Source organism: Trachurus japonicus, unplaced genomic scaffold (assembly GCF_045865225.1).
Source record: "Trachurus japonicus isolate A0001 unplaced genomic scaffold, Traja_1.0 AP031204.1".
Classification (NCBI taxonomy): Eukaryota; Metazoa; Chordata; class Actinopteri; order Carangiformes; family Carangidae; genus Trachurus; species Trachurus japonicus.
The window spans coordinates 1-7,944 of record NW_028221337.1 but is presented as its reverse complement, the minus strand read 5'-3'; the positions used below and the strand labels follow the sequence as shown (position 1 = coordinate 7,944).

The 7,944-nt window shown below is 43.9% G+C and overlaps 1 long non-coding RNA gene across 1 annotated transcript; it reads left to right on the top strand.

Moving 5' to 3' along the window:
• Nucleotides 1-122: 122 nt before the first annotated feature.
• Nucleotides 123-4,630, top strand: LOC146959528 (uncharacterized). Its single transcript, XR_015035611.1, has 5 exons — nucleotides 123-313; nucleotides 1,780-1,834; nucleotides 2,240-2,324; nucleotides 2,588-2,678; nucleotides 4,504-4,630. It is a non-coding gene; the product is annotated as an uncharacterized LOC146959528 (long non-coding RNA).
• Nucleotides 4,631-7,944: the final 3,314 nt, after the last annotated feature.

Sequence of the window (7,944 nt, the reverse complement as noted above, 5' to 3'; positions counted from 1 at the left end):
CACACACACACAGACTCTAGAACCAGCTTCATGTGATTACACCCACACAGCAGGAGACTCCGACGCGGATCCGCATTCAAGTCACCAAACCCGCGTGACTGTCACATTCGTTTGGCCGCCGCCTAGAGGATCAGCCCCGCCTCCAGGCAGAGCCGTTATTCTACCGTCAAACAGCGGATCCCGGACGGACCCGTGTCGGACGTGTGGACACGGACGCGCCTTTACTGTAACGGTCGAACACAGTAGTCCACACCGAGCCGAGACTAGAGGAGTCATCTTTCTTTGCTGGGACACGGTTGTGCTGAAGCCTCTAGTAAGTTTATTGATTTATTGATGTATTGCGACATTCACAGTAAGCATTGGCCTTTGTGTTTTAATCGTCATGTATATTAATGCTTGTAATGACGTTGTTTGATATTAGCACTGTTAGAACTTTTGTAGTTTTGTGCAACAGGCTAGGTTAGCTTCTAGCTGAGATGTGATGATGCACGTCTGTAGCTATTTTGTTTTAAAATGGGATAGCAATTTCGGGAGAATATGTTGTGGTTGTGTGACTAAAAAACACACACATTGTTATTTGGTAACGTTATGGTTATCTGTTTTAATGTATCGCAGCTGTTATGCTGTGTAACGTTAGCCTATGCTAGCGGTAACTTATGTAACTTAGCTGCTATTTCTCCGACCTCGACCTCCCATTTCCTCGATTTAAGTAGGCTATGCCCGGTGTTCCGACTCCCAGTAATTACGAGTCGCCCTCTTCATACACATTACGGTGTTTTTTTTTTTTTTTAATAATTATTTTCTTTTCTTTAAAACTAACTAGCCGTTAGCGGCTAGTTAGCCGCTAACGGCTAGTTAGCCGCTCGACTTTTATTTAAAAAATAAAAAACACCGTAATGTTTATGAAGAGGGCAACCAACTCCAACGTTACGGAGTTTAGAATGACTTTTTTAAGCCTCTCTTTGCTCCTCATGTCGTAATTCTCCGTGACTTTTCGCTAGCCGAGCGGCTAACGGCGCTGCTGTACTGTATATCAGCACGGGTGTGATTCGGTCGTAGGCACGAGGCCGCACACCCGTGCTGATATACAGTACAGCAGCACTCCCTCTGCCTTTATTCATCCCACGAAGGGGAAATTCACAAGTTACAGCAGCAGTACAAACACACTCACACATGCCATGCACACTGGCAATATTAATGTTTAAGCTTGTCAGTGCTTTATGATGATTAATATATGCTGAGAAACAAGATAAAATTGTAAATCAAGCAGGAAAGACCAATAATTTGTGTTTAATGAATCAAATATAATCAGATATTGTTTTGGTCATAAATAGGCTATGTTTAATTCGCTGGGGAGGAGGGGCGGGCACACAGCTTTTCTTTTTTTTTAAACTTTTTTTTTTAAATAGTGAGGGCTGTCATTTTTGCTAAGCTTAATGGTGCGTTCCAGGCAACCCGTAACTCGTATTTTTCCGACCTGTTCCTATGGTTACCCGTTAGAACGTACAGTCAAACTCGTAACTTCCCACCTGTGAACTCGTGCTAGATCGATCTACTCCCAGTTCCCAGTTCGTAACTCGTAACTTGCCTGGAACGCTACAAACTCGTAACTGGTGACTCGAAGTCGTGACTTACGGGTTAAAAAGCCTGCCTGGAACGCACCATAAGTCAACTAAAGTTAGCTATTTTGTGTCTTCTATGTCCTGCCTTGAGTTTATGTTGTCTACACACCCACATACTTGACTTTTTTTCAACATTTTTTCTATTTTTACTGTGCAGATAATCCTCCAGCTAGGCCAATATTTGACATGTCTCTGGGTGCTGCTGTGTAGTGGTGAGTATTAGCCTACTATTCAATTGCTTTTGTTGGTTTTCGGGATGCACATTTTGAATTTTTTTTCTGACTGATGATAACCAACGCTTGTTAACCGATATGATTACAATGCTCTCGGGGGCGATCACTTTTTCTCTTTTGCGCAGCTCTGTTGTAACAGGTGATGCAGATCGATGTCCCTGTAGGCTACATTTGTTGTCTGGCCTTCTTTTATGATATTATTCCTTTTTTAATATTGTGAGTAAAGATAATTACTGCAAGTCCTATTGCCTTTAAGATTCTAATGTTCATTTTTTTTGTTGAAACTATTTTGGAGAGATATGTCTAATAATCAGTCTTCATTACAACACAAAATAATATGGCACCACAAACTAAACCAATTTCCATTTGTCTTTCTTTCTCTAGTGAATGTGGCAGTGTAAAGGGTGTTCAGTTGCTGTGCAATATTTGACATGTCTCAGGGTGCTGTGTCAAAGGCTCTGCAGTAGTGGTGAGTATTACTAAATCAGTTGTTGTTTTCTGAGTTTATTGTTTTTTTTTTCATTTATGTATATTATTTTTAAACAATTACTCAGTAATGAAAAAGAAATAGGGGGCATCATTGCACCAATGGATGAAGTAAATATATTCTCTGGGTTGGGGGTGTAACAACTGATTGTCTTCAAGACAAAAATGCCTTTTACCAGGACAAATGAGAATTTTCACAGACATGAACTCAAACAACACAACTTCTCCTCTGCTTTTCTGCCGTAGGATGATGACGTGGATCTGGGAAGAGAATGCGTCCTAAAGACCCTCTGCGTTTACCTGAATGAGGACCCGGAGAATCTATTGAGAGTATGTGGTAAGTAGCTATTACTTAGGTTTAGTATGTTGAGATGTTATCTTTCGTATTTTATATAAACTTTAAAACATCTACTCATTGTAATTACTTTACAGTCAGCTAAGTTGTAGGATAATATGGTAGTGCTCTTAATATCAAAGTGTGTGTTTATTTTTCATTAAAGGGATAGTTCGGGTCTTTTGATATCTATCTATACCCTTGTTTTAGCACAGAGCTAAAGGGAGAGCTTTATGAACCTGATGTGATGCTGAACCTCATCAGATGGAGTTCCATAGACTGTAGGAAAGAGGTTAGAGCAGAGAAGAGTGATCGTTGCAGCGCAGTCCATGGTGGAAGATCAGACCAACAAATATACAGACAGCGTGCATCACCTCCAAGGATGGTGCTGCTGGAAAAAAAAAAGAACAGCACTCCTCTGCAGCCAGCTGACGTGTAGCTCACCTGCAGCTGTCAGAGGATCCTCGCTCTTTCTTTAGCCTGGCGTTTGGATGCACTTTGTTCAACATGTGAAGATCTAACCACCATCTGACCACCGGTCAGCTGAGCCAGCTAACAGAGTGGACGTGGCTGGTGTGTAGACTCGCTATTTTATAACGGCAAGAAAAAATAATCGTCCTGATAGTGTGTACATTTGTCCGGCTGATCTTCCATCACGGACTGCGCTGCATTACTGATCATCACCCGGTCACCCTGTCTGTCACAGCTGCAGCTGTGGTCTAACTTCAGCTTGTTGCTTCCCTGTCCCTCCTCTCTGTGTCTGCCCGTTCTAACTCCATCTGACGAGGTTCAGCATCACATCAGGTTCATAAAGGTCTCCCCTTGGCTCTGTGCTAAAACAAGGGATGGCTTCATCACTTGTGTCATAATCAGATATGTTTACGTGAACTATCCGAGCAATAAACTCCATGAAACAGCTGATGGAAATGCGCACAGCCGTCTAGAGGCGGCAGCGCGCAGTGATACGGAGGGAGAGAAAATAGCAGCAAGCGATTGTGAGGTCAGACTTTTTTGTGGACAACGGTTTTGTGATGCAAATGTATCACTCTTTTGAACGCATATTGTTTTGAGAAGTAAAACGCTTTATTTTCGTGACCCCAGCCAACTAACCGGACTACATTCGTCAGCACCGCAAACTCTCAAAGTGTGAGAGAGAGAATTAAACATAGCCTATTTATTATCAGTTACTATGACCAAAACAATATTTGATTCGTTAAACATAAATTGGTCTTCCCTGTAGGATTTGTTTTATTTACAATCTTATTTCTCAGCATATAGGCCTATTAATTATCATGACAACATAAAGCACTGACGAATGAGCCTAAACATTGATACAGGACTCTGTAACACAACTCATCACACATTCATGCTCTCCCTGTGTGATCATGTAGGAAGCAGACAGTCTCTCTGTACGTCTTGACCACATGTCAGCTGTTCAGCTGTAGTAGAGGAGAACTCAGCTGTTTTCAGCTCTGCCGCACGTAGCGTTTTTTTTTGTTTTTGTTTTTTTTTAGGAGCTCCGGTATATTGCGGCTTTATGCGGGAGGACACGCGATAAACTACAGCTGATCCAATGTATTTATCTGAGCTTGGTCACCGTGAGAGGCGCTTTGAGCTGCGTTCATATTAAGTTACACCTGACGCAGGACAGGGCATTTTGACAGGTCTGCGCTCACATCAGCTGTGTTTATTTACCCTCACCCTGTCACATAAGCGATCAGCTGTTTTTTTTGTTTTTTTTTAAACGTTTGATGTCTTTTTTTCTTTTTGCTCGAAATTAAACATGGTATGACCTTGACTCCCTATATATCTGTCTGTTTGATTACAGGTGCTGTAAGAAAAAATACAGTGACAGGTCAGCCACAGATGACGAGGTGACCAAACACGCCATCCACCTTGCGGCAGATTGTGCAGCGAGGAGACGTGTCCCGCCTCCATCCACGCGAGAACCCCAGTAGCATGTACTTTAAAAGAATAAACAATTATTTGTATTGAACTTCTTGTCGTTCACCAGTTATTCATTTTCTGATATTTTAGCTTCACATTTCATTGAAGTTGTAGCCTCATTTTGTACAGTTAATTGATGTCTTGACTTCAACCTTTTCTGTATATTGACAATAGTGTTGGGTTAAAAATGCAAGGCAATGCAGATTTAAGCTTGGTGTAGAAGTCTAGGCTAGGCATAGTTATAGTTTTAGTTTAAGCTATTTTATGGAGATTTTGAAAATGATGAACGGGTCCAAAACGGACCCGGGCCAGAGGTTTTTTTTGCGTCCGTTTCGGATCCGCGGCGGATTTGCGTGTCCCGAACGGACCCGGGCCAGAGGTATTTTATAAGTCCGTTGCGGGTCCCAAACGGATCCGGGCCAGAAGGTTATTATGAGTCTGTTGCGGATCCGCGGCGGATTTGCGGGCCCCGAACGGACCCGCCGCGGAGGTATGATTTAAATCGCGGATGCGGACCGGATGCAGCGCGGATCCAGGACGGGTCCGCGATCCGCCTTCGTAGCGGATCCGTCACGGAGTGCAAGTGGACTCCGATACGGGTCCGTTTCGCGGGTCCGTTCCGGAAGCCGCGCTACATCCGCGGCGGGTCCGCGGCGGACTCCTTTTGCTATGTGGGCAGTTACAGACACACACACATCAAAACACACAGGTGACATTACGCGCGCATTCCTCTCCCACACTCTAACACACACAGGTAACTTCATGTGATTACACACACACACACACACACACACACACACACACACACACACACACACACACAGGTAACCTAATGAGCCTACAGCTCCTCCATATCAGTGCTTATAGTAAGATGATCATGTGTCTGTCTGATGAGCTCTGTCTTGACCTTAAGATCGTGGGTTTGATTCCCATGTTGACAGAGATAGCAAAACCGGCCGTAGCACCCGTGGCCCTTTCAAAATTTCCCAGAGGAAATTTTCTAGTTTACAATGCTGTTTACTGAAAAAGTAAACAGACAGTCATTTAAGCTTTTAAATAATTACGCTTCATATTATGCAGGCTGTTTTTTTTGAGGGACGATTTCTTCCATTCAACTGTGATCCATATCACCTGCCGTTGCAACCTGTATCACCGCCATGCTGCATGGAGGCTCTTGGTTCATCAGGACCGCAGTGTGGACATCAGTGTGGTAGGACAAGGCTCAATCCTGAGGAGTGACACATTTTAGTTGCACTTTTTTTCCTGAGATCTCAGTATTTTTGGTTTTATTTTTTATTTTTTACCTTTTGCTAAAAACAAACTAAGGAACTTAAGTAACTGTTTTCTCATAGCGTGGTGAATGTGCGGGTCACAACTTGATCACGACAGCATTTTAGAGTTTTTGGATTGTGTATTTGATGAGTTTGATGAGGGAAACCAAGAAATCCCATGAGCCTCCGTAGCGTAGCTCTGAGCAGCTCACAGCTCTGCTTCGCCGTTGTAATAATAGCTTACACCGACAAATAAAGGTAACAAACCTACTGCTATGACAATAGCGATTATGGCAATGGGCCAATTTGCCAAAATGTTGAACTATCCCTTTAATGTGTGTAAGGCCTGGTACACACATTAAGATTTTATAAATCTCAACTGATTTTTTTATCTGTGAGAGACCCCACACATAAAGATAAAAAATCTTTGACTGAACAGTTTTGATCGTATTGTTTGTGGTGTGCTCCGATGTTCCAAAACAGCACACCACACACGTAAAGATTTGTCTTATGACACGCCAGAAATCTTGCGTGATCAAACGTGATCTGACGTACTATGTTGATTATAGCCATGGAGACGTTAGTTACACTGGTTTGTTATGCTACGTGTTCTTCAGTCAGCTCGCTTCTTGTGACGTCACCGGGTGGCAGCCCCATTGGATTACATGACTTGCAGTAAAACTTAATTTTGAACATATTTACACAGAAGAAAATGGGTGGGAGGGGGGGCAGCGGGAGCCCTGGTGCCGCCGACCCGTTCTGCGGTATCATCGGGAGACCCCCCTCCCCCACCCCCCAACCACCAGGTGAAAACACCCAGGCTTCGGCTGGACCATGCAGGAGTGATTTGAGGGATGATAAGCTATTTTGTGGGCTATACTATCTTTGCCACTGTCCACTTGACACATAGAAAAGCTGGACCATGCAGGAGTGCATCACCATCTGACAGCATGGCTCCTGGACCTCCTCACTAACAGGCCGCAGTTTGTGAGGACAAAAGGCTGTCTGTCTGACACGGTGGTCTGCAGCACGGGGGCACCACAGGGGACAGTTTTGGCTCCTCTCTTCTTCACCACTTACACGGCTGATTTCACCTACAATACACCATACAAAAGTTCTCGGATGACTCAGCCATCGTCGGTCTCATCAACAGCGAGGACGAAAAGGAATACAGAGAGCTGAACCAGAACTTCGTGACCTGGTGCCAGCGGAACTACCTACAGATCAATGCTGGAAAAACAAATGAGCTGGTAGTGGACTTTCCCCGGCGCAAAGGCACCCCAACCCCCCTCACCGGTGAACATCCAGGGAACAGACATTGACATAGTGGCCCCATACAAGTACCTGGGTGTTCACCTAAATAAGAAGCTGGACTGGGCTGTTAACACACAGGCACTATATAGGAAGGGCCAAAGCAGACTCCACCTGCTGCGGAGACTGAGGTCCTTTGGGGTCCAGGAAGCCCGATTGAGGACTGTTTATGACTCTGTGGTTGCATCCGCCACCCTATATGGTGTGGCATGCTGGAGCAGCAGCATCACGACAGCAGAGAGAAAGAAGCTGAACAAACTGGTAAGGAAAGCCAGCTCTGTCCTTGGCTGCAGCTGATGTGTAGCATAGTGTTGCTACATTGACTTTCACAAACTCTGTTATCTGCATGTTCCTTCCTCTTTCAGTCAGTAAATCAGATTTCCACTGAAATGTTGAAACTAATGTGAGGTGCTATTTTTAGCTTTGATACAAGAGCCCACCCCAATGTGGTGGTGACTCGACACAACTGAACTTAACTGATCTAACAGAGGGTTAGCGCAGTTAGTTCTGCTTAAGACTCTTCATCTGACTGACGGACTTTGACGGAGGTAAAGTTGTTGTATACCTTTCCAATTTGCATTCATGAGCAGATTAATCCAAATGAGTTGTATTGGGAAAAGATTAGGCAAGAAAGACGTTTTTTGTTCTTTTTAGCCACTGTAAAGAGTCATGGTTTGATCACTGTCTCATAAACTGATGTATTTAAAAAGCAGTGCTCTGTGGCATCCGAAGTTGTTATT